The 19,590-nt window shown below is 38.4% G+C and overlaps 1 long non-coding RNA gene across 2 annotated transcripts in view; it reads right to left on the bottom strand.

Moving 5' to 3' along the window:
* The window catches only part of LOC132086876 (uncharacterized), a 67,610-nt gene that overhangs the window by 42,510 nt on the left and 5,510 nt on the right, over positions 1-19,590 (bottom strand). Inside the window, exons 2-5 of one of the 2 annotated variants that reach the window (XR_009420448.1) lie at positions 13,744-13,930; positions 13,049-13,331; positions 12,084-12,160; positions 10,531-10,622 (exon numbers count right to left, since the gene is read on the bottom strand). This is a non-coding gene — a long non-coding RNA (uncharacterized LOC132086876). The remainder of the gene's footprint in view (positions 1-10,530; positions 10,623-12,083; positions 12,161-13,048; positions 13,332-13,743; positions 13,931-19,590) is intronic. The other variant, XR_009420449.1, reaches the window with a different exon arrangement.

Genomic DNA, 19,590 nt, shown 5'->3' with positions numbered 1-19,590 from the left:
CTACAAACAAGCATCCAACCTAACTGAGAAGTACTATCATGCCAGGGCTGAAAAACAGCATGTATACATTGGCTCAGAAAGAAAATGAGTTAATTTGAACTTGGGTTCTCTGCAAGCTGATTTTGAACTTTCTGAAATTGCAGAAGATCAAGAAACCTGGTTCCTTGTTTGCTGAGCAAATCCTGTTGCATTAAAGGAAAAAAAAAAAAGTTAGCTGACTGCCAGCTGTATTTAAGGAGGAAAATGATCACAGCTGCTCTCTTTTGGGATGATTCAGCAGTACATATTCAGGTGCATGCTAAAAACACAGTCACAGCACTGGAACCCTTTGGAGCTGTAGGCACAGGATAACTTATCAACAACCTCTGAGCAGGCTCAGGCATGACCTGAAATGCAGCCCTCAGACCTGTCAAGCCAGCTGCAGCCTAGGCATGGGTACATACCTAGAGTACCTTATGATGAAAGCTCAGGTTCCTACGCACTTGAATAGGTCAATGTACAAAATGTATATACACAAATCTGCCACACAGTGGGGCTACACGCAGGGGCTGAACAGCTGAAGAGCAGCTTGTCAGAAAATGTGCTGGAGGTCTGAATCAACAACAAGCTGACCATGCACCAGATGTGTGCCCCTGAGGAAAAAAAGGCCAGTGGTATCCTGGGTTGCTTTAGGAAGAGCACTGCCAGTAAGCCAAACAATGAGATCCTCTTTCCCTACTCTGCACTGGTGATGCACACACAGATGCTGGATCCAGGTCTGAGCCACATTGAACCTCCTGGAGTGAGTCTGATGACAGACCACAAACACAGTAGATCAGAGCACCTTTCACAGAAAGTGAGGCTAAGAGAGTTGGAACTGTTCCACCTGAAGAAGAGAAGTCTCAGGAGGGTCTTATAAATGCATATAAACAACCAACAGAAGAGAATAAAGAAAATGGAGTGAGACTCTTCCCAGTAATACCCAGTGAATGAAGAGGAGTCAGTAAGCACAAATCAAAGTAAGACGCTCCATTTAACCATGAGGAAAAAAAATACTGTGACGGTGACCAAACACAAGAACAGGTTTTCCAGAGAGGATGGTAGTCTCTTTCCCTAGAGATATTCAAACCAAAGAGACACAGCACTGAGCAACCTGCTGTACTTGACTCTGCTATAAACACCCACCCACCTCAGTGGCTAAGGTTCCGTTGCCCTCATGGATTCCATGCTTCCACTTAGTTTCTAGGTGCCTAAACTCTTCCATGACTTAACAATTTACTTAAATGACTTAACAATTCTGTCCTGAGTGCCAGCCTGCAAAACAAGGGCAATATTTGCTCATTTCCAAAAATTATAGAGAAAGGGAAAATGTTAGTTAATATCATATTTACCCAAATCTGTGAGTGAAAATTTAAAATGGAATAAAATTAAAATTATTTAAGTATTTACAAAAGTTAAGAAAACACCCATTCAGCAGACAAAACTAAGTGTCGAACAGAGTTTTACTTTGTCCCATGGCCAGAGAGATGTGGGAAGTTTGATATATTTTCTGAAAGGAAGGTTTGCAACAGAAAAAGTTGAGCACTAGCTGCAGCAAATTCTTGCTTTTCAGCATCAAACGAAAAAGAACCTCTTGCAAATCTGACTACTGTGGAAAACGTTGTTACAGCAGTGAAGAACTTGTAGGGAAGGAAAAGTGGCTCAGTTTCATCTAAATTTACCTAACACATTTCAATTAGCAAAACTAATGAATTTATTTTCCCTACTGAGAGAAGGGAATTACTAGTTACTACATTTAATTTCATTTTCAGTGGGTACAGGTTAATCTTTAGAGAAAGTTTAACAAGTCTGGCATCTGTATTACTTCTTCCAAAAACCTTAGACATCTTGCGAAACATCTCTGAGACAAACACCTACAAAGATTGTTTTTCTCTGTTGAGAAAGCATCATTTCAGCATGATGCATGCTCAATTTTCAGCATTTGCAGACTTGCCAATATTTTACCTTAGAACTTGTTTATACATGCACCTTCTTCCAGGCACCACCCAATCTGTCATAAACAATGAAATAAGATGAAAGTCTGCCTGTTTTCATCTACTCCGTTTGCCAGCTCAATTTAAATCACTCTGCAGAAGGGAAACCTTAAACGATCAACAAAATTGGGAACACTTGAGTTTTGGTCACCTTTGAATCTGCTCAAAGAGCTTCTAAAGAAATGATGCTTTTAAGCCCAAGTATATCCTTCATGACTGAAAAAGGTAAATGAGATAATTTTTGTCTGCATCTATGAATGGATCACTTATGGAAACATTATACGTAATGTAGCTGGAGCTCCAACATAAGAAGGACAAGGACCTGTTGAAGCAGGTCCAGAGGAAGGCCACAAATATGATCAGAGAGATGGAACACCATTCCTATAATGGATATGCTAAGAGAGCTGGACTTATTCAGCCTGGAGAAGACTCGACTCTAGGGAGACTTTAAAGCAGTCTTCCAGTATGTTAGGGAGGTCTAGAAGAAAGCTAGACCTCTTACAAGGGCTTCTAGTGGCAGGACAAGAGGGAATGGCTTCAAACTGAAAGAGTAGATTTAGGTAAGATATTAAAAAGAAATTCTTTCCTAGGAGGGTCGTGAGGCACAGAAACAGGTCCCCCAGAGAAGCTGTAGCTGTCCTGTCCCTGGAAGCATTCAAGGCCAGGTTGGACGGAGCTCCAAGCAACCTAGTCTAGCAGAAGGCGTCTCCACCCATGGCAATGAGTCCGGTACACAAAGATCTAACACAAACCATTCTATGATTCCAATATCTACTCTGGTGAGCACTGTTAGTGTAGCCAAGAAAATTCTCTCTGTGGGAAAGACTGTAAGATTAGGCCCTATATTTCTGTAATTAGTAGTCTGCACTTTTAAAAATGTTGACCTTGATTATCATTATTAAGAAGTTGACCTTACTTGCTTATTTAGGCATTGTTTGTTGTTGAGCGCATAGTCACACATTCAACAGCTTTCTCACAAAAAAAAAGAATAGACTTTATTAGACTCTGCACAATATTCCTTCCTTTCTCTTATTTCCAGATGGTTTTTCATGCTCTGGCCTTCAGGGTTCTGCAGAATTAGGAATACCTTTTACAAACACTGCTACATCTCTGTGCTGTGCTTAAGCAAGCCTCAGTACTGAAGCACTCAGACACTTATTCTGGGGAACAATCTGGCAAGACATACTAGAAGAGCTTTAAACTACTTTTAGCAGAGAAACAGGATGGTCTATAGGCTTATCTGAAATGAACCAGGAACAACAGCACTTAGGGAACAGCAGGGAAATACCTGTAAATCATCCCAAAAGAATTAGAGAGGGCTCTTCCCAGGAGATGAAGAGGTGGATAGCCCAGCTAAAGTGCCTCTACAGCAATTCATGCAGCACAGGTAACAAGCCAGAGGAGTTGGAAACCACAGTGCAGTTAGAAAACTATGACCTAATTGCTATCACAGAAACATGGAACATGAGTTACATGACTGGAGCACTGCAGTTGAGGGCCACAAGCTTTTCAGAACACAAAAGCTGGGAAGGAGGGGTGGGAGGTGTTGTGCTCAATGTTAAGGCAGGGCTAGATTGTGAAGAGGTGTCCCTGATAAACAGCCATAAACAGACTGAGACCCTGTAGGTGAAAACCAAGGACAGAATTAACAAAGCACACCTGGTGACAGGAGTCTGCTATAGGCTGCCTGATTAGAGGGAGCCTTTCAACAAGGCATTTTGCTTCAGATACAGGAAGCATCATGCTCACAAGCTCTCATCCTGATGAGGACTCCAACTGGGAAATTGTGACGGTCTTCACAGGAATCTTACATTGAGGGAAGAGACGGAGATCTGACTCCATGTTCAGAAGGCTTGCTTTATTATTTTATGATATATATTACATTAAAACTATACTAAAAGAATAGAAGAAAAGGATCTCATCTCAGAAGGCTAGGTAAGTTAAGAATAGAATGAAATGAATAACAAAGGTCTGTGGCTTGGGCTGAGAGTCTGAGCCAGCTTGGCTGTGATTGGCCAATAATTATAAACATCCAAGATGGGCCAATCAAAGATGCACCTGTTGCATTCCACAGCAGCAGATAATCATTGTTTACAATTTGTTCCTGAGGCCTCTCAGCTTCTCAGGAGGAAAAAATCCTAAGGAAAGGATTTTCATGAAAAGATGTCTGCGACAGGAAATCAATACAGCAAGCAATCCAGGAGACTCCTGGAAAGTGTGGGGGACAACTTCCAGCACAGGTATTAGACAAACCAACCAGAGGTGAGACATTACTGTACCCGGTACTCACCAATGTGATGGATAAGCATATCAAAGGAGTTAAGATCAGAGGCAGCTTTGGCTGTAACAACCACGCTGGTTGAGTTCATGATCTCAAGGAGTTTGGGCCTGGCAAGGAGCAAAATCAAGATCCTGAACTTTGCAAGAGTGGACTTCCAGCTGTTGGAAAAAAATTGGTGAATAAGGTCCCTAAGAAGAGAGGGGCTGATGGGAACTCTCTTAGATCACAAGAGATCTTTATCCCAATGTGTAGGAAATCATGGAAGGCAGGCTGGAAACTGGCAAGGCTGAGTATCTGCTCATCAAACTGAGGAGTAAGAAAGAAATGTACAGCCTGTGAAAGCAGGGACAGGTAACCTGTGGAGACTACTGGGATATAATTTGGATGTGTAGGGATGGCATCAGGAAAGTCAAGGCAAAGATGGAACAGGACTTGGCAAGAGATGTGAAGAACAACAAGGGATTTTATAAGAACATAGGTCAGAAAAGAAAGCAAGTAGAGTGTATCAATCCCGGTAAGGGAGAAGGGTGGACTTGTGAAAACTGGAAGGCTGAGGTACTCACCGAGTTCTTTGCCTCAGTCTGCACTGGCAGTCAGGCTTCCCACTTCTCTCAAGTTCCTCGTCCTACCCGTGACTGTTGAAGGATCAAAGTCTCTCGGGGCCTTTTGTGTCACTGTGACCCCGAGAATGTTAAAAGTCTCTTTTAACTTGAAGAATGAGTCGGAGATCTCCAGCTCTCAATCTCCAGCTCTCAATCTCAAGGTTGTTTATTGTTCCTTATCTATAAAATATTTTCTCCTGCCCTGTCGAGGTCTGTCCAGCAGGACAGTTCCAGGCACAGTGCCTGCCCCCAGGGTGGTGTTATGTCTTTATACTAAAAACTACATATATAAGGTTTACAATTACTTGTAAAAGTAATTGAAAAGATATGCCCCAGGTATGAAAACTTAGTTTCCTTTGCAATGGCAGATGCATCAGAACAAGCTAAATGACATAGATGATCAAAAGATATTAAGAATGTTAAGTTCTCCCCTTCTGTCACAATGCCTAGGAAAATGTTACAGCAAAAATGCTGAGAAATTACTGAAATTAGGGGAAACCAGCCTAATCACATTCTAATTATATCTGGAGGTGTAGTTATACCTGAAAGCTGAAAAATATTTTTCTCTAAAAACATCTTTGTTGTAAAAGCTTTCTAAAAAGCTTTGAGAAACACATAGCACAACACATAGCCAGCCTTTTACAGGGTACATTCTTACAGGAGTGATATGCCAACTTTCGGAAAAAAACAATGGGATTACAGTTTCTGGACAAAATATGAACCCGCTATGGGCAAACTACCTGCACCAGCTTTGAAGCAATATGGGTATTTATGTTAAAGAGCTACTTGCATGTCATTGTAGGAAAGCAGCAATACACCACCTTCCACCACTTCAATGACACTCAGAGTAGACTGGATCACCAAAACTCTGAAGGAATGCCTTCTGCCGGCAACCAGACCTGTCGCAAGGTGAAGAAGCCAGAATATAAAAGGACTTATAGATAAGCTATACATATTTATTATATAAATCCAGTTCCTGGAGAGTTCAAAAAGCACTTCCTACATTTTAGATGGCTCTTTGACTTTCAGCTGGCATTTAAAGCATACCTTGCTGGTTTTCTTACTTCAAACCACGGCAAAGATTAAACCAGATAGATTTTGGCACTTCTTTTAACCTCCAACTATTCTCAGTACTTGCAGCATATTATCTAGGAATCTCTGAACTACAAGAAGTTACAGGAATGACTAAGTGACTAGATTGAAAAACTATAAAAGAATCAAATAATTTGAAAATGCAGAATAGAATAAAAAACATTTAAAATTTATTCTTTTGTGCAAATATTGTTATTGACACCATATCAAGACAAATATAATTTTGTAAATCAAGTTGCCTAGATTACAAAGCATCTAGGCAACTTAAAGAATACTGTGCCTTGATTCAAGATATATAGTGGCTGCTTTTTACATTAACCCGATTTAAGAAAGAATGAGAATGAAGCAGCTCTTCTGTAATTTTCCCAAGAAATCATGAGAACTTTCCCAAGCAATTTCACATGCATTATCTGTGGTCTATAAGCTAGAAAATGGAATGTTCTTGCTTAGAAATAGGATCTTGTCTTCTCTATCACTTCTATGAGCTAGAAAGATGAGGCTGAAGTACCAATTTCTTTACTCTTATTCTTGGAGAATATGTGAGACTGTGCAAGCAACAAAGGAAAGAAAAATCCTCTGAACAACTAGACTATCCTTTTAGGGAACAGCAGGCATTGCCAAGAGAAAAGTATTTGTTCAGATTGTGCTAAATTCAATTTTTCCTAAGAGGTCAAATGCACTTTTATTCTTAGACAAAACCAGATTTTTAATGCATTCCTGATACTCTACACTGCAGAATTTGGAGAAACATTTTTATTAGGGAGTTCAGGATCTTTTTACTACATATGGTTTAATGAAGTTTTCTGCATGTATTCTGTAATGTGTGGTAAATCACTCCACAAGAGATCAGAGCGACCCCTCCACTATGATATCAGTCATAAACCGTAGTCATGGTCATGCTGAAGTGTCATCTCATTTCCTAAGAGCTCCTAATATGTCCTCATTATTCCTGGCTGCAATTCATGCATCAGGGGGATATTGTCCATGAGTGGCATATAACAGGGATGTTAATAAAAGCACTTGCCTGAAATCAGACCTTATGAGAATTATGGTCCTGTGTCATCAATACACATCTTCACAGGCATGCTTTGTGTTAGCAAATGTTGGCAACTGACTGCAGCCTCAACCTGGAAAGATGATTATTTTTATTTGGAAACAGGTGAAGTGGAATCTGGTTTGGACCAGCCCAGTGCAGGACAGGGTTCACCTCCAATCTAGCAGCTGCCAGAGAGGAAAGGAGGAACTGCTGAGAGGGAAGCGTGGAGGTGCGCTGCACATGATCACCTTGTGACTCCTTCTCCAGCTAAATGGCGAAGGTTACCTTTGCAGGAGCAGACTTTTTACTTAAGGCATGATAAAAAAAAGCCAAACAAGCTTGAAGGGAAGAAACTTTTACAATTCATCCCAGGTTTCACTCACATTTCCTACTAAGCATACAACAAAGAGCAGATCACTCTTACAAGTAGGATCACTGTAGAGAGAACATTTTTCAGTGGACCAATAAAGAAGCTGCCCTGGTAAAAAGTGCATTGGCTGCATTTATAGCATACTGAAGTTTATACCAGCAAGCTTAATGCAAATTTCTATCCCGAATGGTTGTACAAATTTTACTAGGAAGATGTGGACCACAACTCAGCTCCAGCTGCTGCTAAGAGAAATAAAAAAATTTCTGCAAGAAATGCAGAAATAACAAGAATGAAAACAAAGAACAATGATATTTATTTTTTTCCAAAATAATAGCATTAAGGTATTTTATAAACCTACTACAGCAAGACATCTTAAATTCTGAAATTTCTTCAACTTTGGAACTGAGTTGCAAAAACCTACAGGTATTTCCTAATCTTAAATATTTGCTGAATAACATGATTTGACTTTCATTAGACTATCATACAATCCTGTTGATGCTAAATAGATATCTATTCCTACTGAATCTGCTTCCAAATTAGGAGGAATGACCTCATCCAGAAGTATTAAAACTGCTATCTGTATGCTATATATTTTATACTTAAATTAATTTTAAAAAGCTCAGCTGGCTGTGTTAATTAGCTAATCACACACCTGCTCGGTTTAGGTTTCAAGCTGGAAATCTGTAAACATGACAAGTGTTAAATTCTGCAAGCAATGCTGCTCAAGTACAAGGACAGTCCTGTGTGAGGCTTCCACTTGCAAAGTTTTGTGGGTGGGGTAATATACAACAAAAGAAATCAACCTGCAACAGAAATATATGGAAATGAGAATTTCAAATATCTTATTAATGTAAACTGTTGACCTCAGATGACAGTTTTGTATCTAGGGGCAGTGGTATGTCTATATTTTAATATACAGTATCTCGTAGTTATGTCTAAGACTGTAACTAACTGGAAGGAAATTTTTCTTTGTTTTTTTTTTTTTTTTTCTTTTTTGTGAGAGGTGATTTTTCAGACAACAAAGTCTGTCAGCTTCAAGTCAAAGACAATCTCCTATAAATGCACATTTACAAAAAAAAAACTTCTGCAAAAAAACCCTGTTCTTTCTAAGGCAACAGTCAGAAAATGAACCCAGCACACGTTACTGCTAGATCAGGCCTCCTAGTATTTGAAAATAGGAATATGAGACATTGCTGCCTTTCCCTCAGTTCAGTGGGACTTCTCAAACACTTCCAAAAATCATAGTGCTATTCAAGAGGACAAAGAATTCCAAAGCCTTATTTCTCTTTAGTGAAAGTCAATAACTACAATGTATATTATCAGACTGAATGATATTAACCCTTGTGGTACCTAAACACATGAAATTGACTATTTGCCTTAGTTTTTATGATTGTTGGTCAATCTACCAAAAAAAAATTCAAAAACCAAACCAAAACATTGAAAAACCCCAACAAATCAACAACTTTCCAGGGGCAAATGTTCAAAAACTTAAAGAATGGACTCACTGTAAACAAATAATTACGCACAACTTTTTAAGATTGAAGAATACTTGAAAGCAGGTGAGGGATTGTTCATGCATATTTTCTGTTCCTTACTTTAGAAGAAGAAAAAATAATTTCAGAATGAATAGTCTAATGAAACAACTAAAAAATCCTTGCAGCAAACTTAACATTTATTTTCATCTTTTTTGATTCACCAATAGAGTTTCATGACCAATTTCAAAAGAAAATATTTCAGGAAGAAAATTTTTGTGTGTTTGCTGCAATTTTCTACAAAGACATGTTCTAAAGAATAGTTGAAACTTGTTGATATTCACCAGCAAATTAAGCAACCTTAGAAATGTGTAGAACACTACAAGAAAGAAGATCTTAAGTATAAGTATGTTTGTTACTATAGGATTTCACTTGAAACATGAGGAGATTTAAACCTTTTCGTCTTCATTAGATCTGAAAAGCATGTTGCTTTTCAAATGAATCTGCAGATGGGTGCACCACTAGTAAAAATTCCTGTCTGGAGCAGCTATGAAATACAAGCAGACTGTAGGAAAGATTTTATTAATTTTATGCTCTTGGATGAGTAAGAGACATTTCAAGTGTTAAAGCAGAGTAGTCATTAAGATTACAGTTGAGACAATTAATTTTCCCTTTGCTGTCACCTGTGCTAGTCTGTCACCTTTCCCTCTGACCTATTTCTATTCTCATTTCCTCAGCACTCTGTGGACCAAATTTGTATTGGTGACATCAGTGATGCTGAGATCAGAAATTGGCTCCTTGCCTCTGTTTTTCCCTTGCCTTCCCTTTAATTTGCCTTTCCCTGTGCTTCTCTTCAAAGATGCTTTACTGCAGCTCTCAATGCTTTGCAGGTATCCTTGACTACAGCTGACATTCCCATTCTCTGGCCAGCTGGAGCAGGTCTGGATATAATCCAGATCAAAAGCAGGTGGCTAATCAGCAAACGAGCAACTTGTTGGCACACAACAGAAGTGACTAAGTCACTACTAGGTTCCCTCTTTTCAGTCTTAAATTTGGCCAAAAAGTAGTTGTGGGTGGTGGATCTTGAAGAAAGTGGATTTTAAATCATACTGCAAAAAAACGTCCAACCCCCACAACCACAAAATGGCTCTTTTGGAACTGCACAGTCACAGATACCCAGCCAGCATCCAGCTAGCAGGCAAGCCAGCAAGGCCCAATAGAGCAGCACACTTGTAATGTGCTTTTTGAAGAGGGTACTAAAATAACTTTGTAATGTAAAAATCTATGATTGGAAGGATAGCAGAACTTCTATGGTATTAGAAAAAAATCTGCAAAGTATTTTAGCAAACCTTTAAAGATATTAATTGCACAATAATATAAATGTTGCATGAGATTTCTAATATATAACCAATCTAGCATAGGTTCTAGGAGCAAACAAAGCTGCCATGTGCACAGTGATTTGAATATGTTTACAAACCCTGCTTTATTTGAAATCAAAGTACATCCTCCTACAAACACTTCCACCTCGTGAAGTTACTCAGGAAATCATTACAAGGGTAAGATAAGTCGCTATTTATTTTCACTATCTCTTCTTGGACAGCTTGTTTTCAAAAGAATTTTTACTAAAGAGAACCCAAATTTAAAACTACAAGTATTTAAACTTACCCGTCAAAATTCTTGTTGACCATGGTTATTTTACGGAATGCCTTCAGAATATCCCTCTTCTTCCCATCGAGTAATTAATGCAAATTATCAAGCTGAAAGAGGAAATTCACTCTTTCAACATGAATTCAACATTTCTGCCACCTAGATCATTGGAAAAAGAGTTGACCTCAGTGTACTGTCCCTGTATCTACCACTAATTTATTCTTTCTTTCAGGGAAATCGCACGCTGTCTTTGTGCTTTCAAAGTGGAGATTATCTAACTTTCAAGAACTTAGGTGTTTGGCCAAATTACATTTTCAGCACAAGAATATTATTCTCCACTGTATAATTGTAGATTAAGGAACTACTAGGGGAGAAAATGTATCATCATGGCATGCTTATCTAGAAATTCTACCATCACGTGTTAACATGGCTCTATATGCCAGGAGTACATAAAAAGAAGGCCAGTACAAGGGATCTGAACAGGATTATCAATACAGTCTACTCAGTTTAGCTTCCAATGCAATTTAATGCCACTTTCTTTAAGCCAAGGTACAAAAAACCCCAGTGAAAGTAGTATTTGTCAGGACAAGAAAATACGGTAGCTGTGTGCAGCATAATTCCATAATGCTTTGGCAGCAAATAATTTGCTGTTATCTGAGTTAAAATTAAAAGAATTTCCAAAGAGGGACAAACCCAGATTAACACATGTACTTTCAGAAACAAAGTAGAAAAGGTTCAATCTATGACCTTTCAAGTCATCTACGGTAACACCTTTGCCAATTTTCTTGCCAATTTGAAACCAATGCTTTGATTTTCCAGAAAGCCTGTGGCAAAGCCTGGCCATTAAATAAAATCTTCAATATAACTGCAGACCTCCACTCCCAAACTGATGTGCAGGTTGTATGGTCTGTTGCATTGCTTGTGGTAGCTATTGCAATCACAGTCCTTGAAACATATTTTCTACTCATCAGTGTCTGCTAATAGCCAGGCTGTTTCTTGAGTAAAATTACACAACAACATAATCCTTGAAATGAATAAGCTATGCCTGGTAAAAAGCACTTTCATAATGACTGAAATTTGAGATCTCTGAAGGTGGATTGCCTTAACCCTCAATTCAGCCGCTCCACAATTGCAGCAGCATTAACGCACTTGTTTCTTAAATTGTTATAACACTCCTTTAACCATAACAAAACAATAGCATACGTGAGCCAGAGTAGCATGATAAAAATGTTACTTGTTTACAATCTCTACAAAGTTTTCTTTATCCCTAAGATCATCCTCTAACCAACTACAATCAATAATTGCTTCTGTGTGAAGTCGCTTATACAGGGTGTTCCAAGTACGCCTATCAGATGAAACAAAGCATAGAAGTTAGTTTTAAAGTTATATGTTAGCTACCTGAAAAACCTGCACCAGCCATAAGGAGGCAAAAGAACTGGCCCAGTCAAATGTGCTTCCCACTAAATGCCAGGAACCTCCATTTTACATTCCTTGGCCTGAATATTTTGCCATAATTTAGTTTTAACTCAGTTTGTTTCTTATTCCCATTATGACCTTCCTCTTACTCTTACCTTCTCTTGTGCTTCCTCAGCTCCTCTCTCATGCAAGAAAAAGGCTATTTTTCTTCTAGGCAGACCGTGTACTCCAGCTAGGAATACAGATGCAATTAATCAAGTTTCAGGCATATTTAAAGGCAGACTTACAAAAAAAACCAAATAAACAAACAAACAAAAATATGGACAAGCCCCCCACAAAACCAATAAAAAGCCCCATCCACTCTAACCCACAGGAAATAAGTATAGGAAAGAGAATGGGTATGTAGAAGGACCAATATTTTGGGGGATCCTTCATTCTTCAAAGCAGTCAAAATTTTGCATGTTTAATGCGTGATGTATAGGAATAAAGGAATAGCAATGAATACATCAATGATGCTGATAATGGAGCCTCATCACTGCCTGAGTAACACAGTTTCACATCCTGTCAATGTTCTCTGTGGATGCTGACTACAAAGCAGTGAAACACAGTGTATTTGAGTTATTCTCCAACAGTCCACAAGTTTTTGACAGCTGGACTGGAATGACAACTTGCTGCTCTTGCCCTTACTCATGCATAAGGGTCCAACTCCTTTATTTAGAAATTCTACGCTGTGACAAACACAGGTTTTGCAGGCCAATTCCCCAGGCAACAAGACTAGCTAGAAATCTGCCCATCTAGCCAATCAGTTTCTAAGTGGACAACTTCTACTTAACTTTTGGGATGGTTTCTGAATTTAGCATGATGCTAGTGTATTTAGGGTTAACCTTCCAGTTTGGATGTGCCCTGTGCAAGGATTTGTGCCACACCTTTGCTCTCAGGGGTTCTTCTGGAAAGCCCTCCCTCTGTGCAGCAGCTTCAGAAACAGACATGCCTGTGCAACCTTTACTTAGATTGCTCTGAACATAGTTCTTTCTAAAATGCAGCCTGTTCAGAGTCTCAAGTGAAAAAAAATAGCTTTTGGCCCGGGCAAAGTAGGAAGCAATTCAGATGAGCAACCTACCTGTTTTATTTGGGATAAGAGAAATAATCAGTTGTTTCAGCAACCTGAAGAGTTGGTTTTACTTGCTACTTGCATAACCTTAGCTTCTGAAGAAAGAGTTGGAGGGATGCAAGGCAGCAGCAGAAGCAAACAGGATTAACAAAAGCACCACATTTTTTTTCTTCTTCTGCTTGTCCTACACCATGGAAGGACAAATCAGAAGTAGCAAACTTAGTCTCTTGCAAGTCCCCCTGAACAGGCAGGGCAATGGCTGAATGCAGTGGGAGTGATGTGGGAAGAGATGCTAAAAGAGGGAAGAGACATAACTCTTATCATTACTTCAAAACAATTTTCCTGTTTCAACAACCATTATCACCTCTTTCACAAAAGAGACTATTTATGATTATAATTCCCAATTAATTAATAATGATAATAATAGTGCCCCTAATAATCTTCTGATGATAAAAAAATAGCTTGGTTTGTTTACAGTGGAGCAGGATAATGAATGCTTTGCAAGAGATTTCCATGTGGTTCATACCTGTTTCAGTCCTTACACAACTGCATCTCCAACTAAACTGTTGCTGGCTTGGGGATTATTTTACCATTATATCCCTTACATCTAGGGCTATAATAGCTTATTTTTTGTAACTTATTATATTTGTTTCCTTGTCCCTGGGATTTTCTTATACAGCACTCCAGTAATGGTTTCCAGTTACCTTTTAAATGTCACTTTATTTGGTCAGTGGAGGGATGGCTGTCTTACTACTCTTCTCAGTCTGCTTGCATCTATCCACTCACAAATTTGTTGTCTTCCTTGTTAATTATTCTTAATGCATCCAGTCTTAGAAGAGGTTCAGTAGTTTACCAGCAGAATTCAGGTTTTCTGTGTTTTTTGAAAGACTCCTGAGAAAGTTAAAAACAATTATGAATCTGTGCTGCTTACCACACATACTAACATTCCTGAACCTAAATGTCAACACACACTTATACCCAGGCATACTACACTGACAGCCTGCTTTGCTTGATAATTTATTCACAATACTGGGCCTGGTGAAAAGGCAGATGGCAGTCAGGGGCAAAACATGTTCAACCATTGTCCTTAGTGATACTGTTGGCACATATAAGAATGCATGCATGAAGGCAATAGTGAGGCAGAGGACTTTACCTCTGACACACTTAGAAAAATCAATATGCCCTGCTAAATAAGAAGTAAATACAATGGGCCAATAAATAATACAAGAAACAATTCACAAAATTATAAGCACTATGGACAATATAATATTAACAACAATGTATCAACCTAGTTTCATCACCCAAAATATTAATATCAAGCCCTTTGTAACTAAGGTGTGTATATTTACTTAGCTTACTGGCCTCCCTGGAATGGAATCATTCTGCTTTCCAAACTTCTAATTAGACATGACCCATTTAAATGCACCCCTTTACATTTACTGAAATTAGCAAGTGCAAGAGAGTTAAACCCCTATTAGACAAACACTTCTCCAGTACAAATCCACAGTTGCATGATGGCTTATTTTCCTTGATATTTTCATCTTTTATCCTGAAAAAATTAACTCTGAGGTATTAAATTTATCTACTTTCTTCCAGATACTAGTATGTTATGATTTAGTTGAATCTTACTCTTTATTGTCTAATATTAATGTACTTCAAGAACTCTTATGTCATTTAAGACACTTTATAACACCTCTATTACTAGACAGGTAACAAGAGATGACAACTTTTTGCCAGATTCCCACTCTCTGCTGCAGGGATTAACCTGACAGTTGTTTTGCTCCATTTTGTTATTGCTCTGAGCATGTCATTCTATACAAATCTTATAGTGGAAAAAGTCCTCATTAATTTTGCAGAAAAGTCCCAGATATTTTCAGTAAGTTGTAAATTTTCAGAAATTCAGAATGGCTGGTTAACTGCATGCGTTTTACACACTCTAGAGGAAGTGAAATTTGGAAAAAAAAATTGTTTCATGAAAATTGATAACAGAAATATTTGAAAACCATTGATAAGTTCTGTGCTGCAGGGGCCTGAATATACGTATTGTAAACATATGTATGAATGTAGTAGGAGTCCTTGTAAAATATATGTATTGTGTAAGTGGCCTTGCCCTGATCCTAGTTCTTCTAAATGAGCTACAGCTGCAATGTCCTTAATTGGGCAGCAGCTGTGGCAAATGAGGATAACTGGGATAAAAGGGGGTGGGTTTCCCGGTCTGGAGGACCCATGGAGGAGCCCTGACGAAGCAGCAGGAACAACACTGCTGAGAAGAGATGCTCATGAGAAAACCATCTAGAAGGTACAGGACTCTAGAAATAGGATAACAGCAATATGAATACAACACTGTGCTACAAGCTTCTAACTCCTCTGAGTATCTTCTTATCAGAAACAGATTTTAACACTGTTTAAAAGTAGTATCCAATTCTGCTCCTTTAGTTACAAAAAGCATTAAAAAATAAAGTTTATAGCCCTAACTTTTTTCATTACTTCAAGTTTTTCATTTAAAAAGAATTCTGATTATTCTCTATTTTAGGAAAATAATTGAAAACCATGATCTTAGATAGATCTATATTTGAGACAAAGGCTTTGAGACTAATGAAGGCTTTTAAAAATCCTAAAAAAAAAATAAAAATCAGGTGGACAAGAACAGAATGTTTTGATTGTGGTAACAGTCTCACACATACATTATATTCCACCTGAGTATTAAAGAGTGCATGGGAAAGGTTATAGGGCTCTGACTCAAGCATTGCAGCACACTGTTGCAGCAGTTAGACATTACTAACGCACCATTCTGCTCCTGCCAGCCAGGAGAATGGAGTGTTCCATGATGTAAAGTCTCTTCAACTGGCTAAGTTTTCTCTTCATGGAAAGCACAGGGTGACTTAGTGAAGTTGGCACTGACAGTCCCCATATCCCCAGACAAAGCCCCATAGCAAAAGCCACTGCATGGTTTTGGCTTAAGAAGCAGTGCCATACCCACACCTCCAGCTATCACAGGTTAAACTGGAACAGCACAATCAAACATAGACCCGGTAGTATAATCTCCACAAACATTTAAGAATCTAATAGACCAACTCCAAGAACATGTTTTATGATTTATGGGAGAGGAAGCCTACCCAAGGGGTAGCATCCTATTAAAATATTTTATTTAAAACTACTAAAATTTCTGTCAGAGCTGTAATGAAAGAAGCATTATGTGAGCCTAGTAGAACCTTGAAGAGTTCAGTAATTTGTCATAGATCTCTAGCAAAGCTGGTGAGAATAGTCTTTGCTAAGCCTCAAAATTTCATCTGCTGACAGACTTTTTTTTCTGAATTTATACATAAGTCTCTGAAAGTATAAAGATTTTTCCAAGGTATGAAAACAGTATACAGCTACAGCTGTTCTGAGAACTTTCTTTGCCAGAGGCTAACTACCTCCTAGCTGTCTCAGCTAACTTACATTTTATTGCACAAGACAAACTGGACAGTATCATCATCACTATCCTATCCAGAGCTGTCAAGCACATGATTGTGAATTAACTCAAGTACATTACACAGCTAGATTAAAACATCATGTATTAAAACAATGCTTTTTAACTGCCATTAAGTTTAACATGCACAGGTCACGGAACAAGATCGCAAAGGCCAAACAGCCTCTAGCTCTCAGACCAACAGCAGGCAAAGCTGCTGCAACAATGAACACAACACTCTTGCAAGCTAAGTAGCAGAATTTATATGCAATAAAGTAGGAAACATGTAAAGAGGCTGAAAAACAATGATTTAGAAATCATTGGGATTTCTAAAAGGAACACATCTTCATAACACAGATGTTTCTGGCTAAGCTAGACCATGCGAACTTACAATTTCTTCACAGTTATTAATCCCTTGTATGATATCCTGGTTATGACTGGATGATTTTTTTTCTGGAATCACCTTTTTGTTAGATTAAAAGTTGCCTTCACCTATCACATTTCTTGTGAAGAATGAAGTTCTCTGTAACATGTCAAAAACACAGTCTGAAGCAGCATTACTTTGCCAAAATGCAATGGGTTGGTTCATATCATAGAATCATTGAAATGATCCGTAAAAATTATTCAATTCCAACTCCTGCCATGGGCAGCACCACCTTTCACTAGAGCAGGTTGTTCCGAGTCCCATCCAAACTCACCTTGAACACTTCCAGTGAAGGGATATCAACAGCTACTGTAGGCAACCTGTTATCATGCCTCACTACGTTCACAAGAAACAATTTCTTACTAGTATCTAATCTAAACTTTCTGTCTTTCAGTTGGAAACCATTCTCCCTTTCACCTGTCCTTGTAAAAAGTGTTTCTACATCTTTCTTGCAGGCTGCCTTCAGGTACTGGAAGGCTGCAATGAGGTCACTTCAAAGCCTTCTCTTCTCTAGGCTGAACAAACTCAATCCTCTCAGCCTTTCCTCACAGGAGAGGCGCTCCATCCCTCTGTCAGCTTAGTGGCCTCCTCTGGACCCGCTCCAACAGGTCCACGTCATTCCTGTGCTGGGAGCCCAGAGCTGACGCAGCCCTGCAGGTGGGGTCTCAGCAGAGCACAGCAGAGGGGAGAGCTTCTCCCTGCTGACCACACTACTTTGCATACAGGTCAGTACACATTTGGTCTTCTGCAATGTAAGGTCATGTCCAGCACACCCAATTAACTTTACCAGTCAAAATTAATCTGATTTATCTGAATTTCTGTGTTAAAAGTGGTAATATGAGTAGTTGTGTAAGCAGACTGGTAGAAGCAGTGAGTAATGTAAACAACAGTTGCAGAAAGCTGACATTTACTTCTTCCATTAGCATTACTGAATGGCCTGTCCTGTATACCATCTCCCAATGAACAATTTATTTTGGCTTCAAGATCAGCTGTTCAAAGCTAAACAGAAGCAAACTATTATTATATCCTAACCAGAGTGTGAACGCTAATTTAGAAAGAGTCTGCATATTGACAAGACCAGCTGAAAACAAAACTCTACATCTTAAATTGCATATCTTCCCTCTTGAGTAGCTGTTTTTCATGTTCATGCAAATGATTTAGTAAGGAAGAAGTATAAATAGAAAATAAAAATATCTCTAGAGTCCTACGTACCTATAGCAGTTAGCAATGAGCTCATAGGGGACCACAGACAGAACACCCTTAAGAACACCCTCAAGGCTTTATCTTGTCATTACTCTGTAAGCTGAGCAGCAGAGATGGCTCCAATTTATCCAGGTGTTTGATGGCCTCTAGAAAAACTTACTCATCCCAAATCTGCTATATGCCTTTGGTACTTCTGATCAAATTGTGTAACTGAGCAGCTAGCAGTCATTCATCTGGGAAAACTCTGTTATAGTACACAACAAAATTGCCCTTGAACACTGAGAACACATTTAACGAAATACCAAAACAATTCTCTCTTAGTAGACCATTTTCCTCCCCATTTTACTGTTGTTTTCCTTTATCATCATACTCACCAGGCTGATTTTTGATAAAATACATTTCTGAGATAAGAAGGCTAATGAGACATTCTAGGACTTGTCTCAGATGTTACACCTTTAGGTAGGAGAGAATCTTACAATATTCAGCTAATTCATACAATGCACTGATTTATAAAATTTACCGGTAAGTTCTAATTATATTCAGATGTTATTGCATTATGTGAAAACGGGTACCATGACTTAGAAGTTAAAAACATCCTACTGCTCAAGAATTAGAAAAAAAATGTATTGATACAACCTTTGACTTGCTTGTGGATTCACAATCTTGTAATCTGTAAACTAAGCACACATGAAATAGGACCTAGAAAAATACTGTGAAAATAAACAAAAAATCTCTACAGTTTCTCTTCAGAGAATGAGAATTAGAGTTTCTTTTTCTGTCTGTGCCATTTAATTTTTTTTTTCCTAGTTGCCAGGACAAGAATATCCCCTTTCATATGATGAAGTTAAGTATGACAAAAAACACATTTTAGGGAGGATGAAAGTCCTGTTAACAGCTGTTAGCTTTACTTAGATTCCACTGTCTTAAACATGCTTGCATCTGGGCAAAACCAAAGTCTGTAGTGCAAGAAGAGAAAGTACTCATAATAGATTCTCAAACATTGTTTAAACAGTGACCAGTAGCTTATAAAAATGAGTATTTTTTTATATAGTGTAATTTCACCTTGTAGTCACTGTCTTTAACACTGGCATAAACAGCACTGATGAAGGAAAAGAAATTCTGGAAGAAAAAGCAAATTAAAAAAAATAGGTAACTGTAAAGAAGGAAGGAGTAAAGGATAAACAATTGTGAGAAAAGAGAGGAACACAAATTTGATTGGAGGAAAGAAAAGTGGAAGAGAAAAACCCAAATTTTGGGAAATTCTACAAATCGAACAGTCATAAGATTTTCCTGGTGTGTAGATGTGGTTTACATAGAATTTTCAGGGCAAGTCATGCTTTTCAAAGGCCCACAATATTCACTGCCAAGACAGTTTTCCTTTCTAACCTAACAGCATATTCCAAATTCCATATTACATGTATGTAGTATATGCCATTCTTTGAATAGTGGCTTGACTTGAGCCTTATTTGAAGA

This window comes from Ammospiza nelsoni, chromosome Z (assembly GCF_027579445.1).
Source record: "Ammospiza nelsoni isolate bAmmNel1 chromosome Z, bAmmNel1.pri, whole genome shotgun sequence".
NCBI lineage: Eukaryota > Metazoa > Chordata > Aves > Passeriformes > Passerellidae > Ammospiza > Ammospiza nelsoni.
The sequence above is the reverse complement of the archived record's forward strand: the minus strand, read 5'-3'. Positions and strand labels throughout refer to the sequence as shown.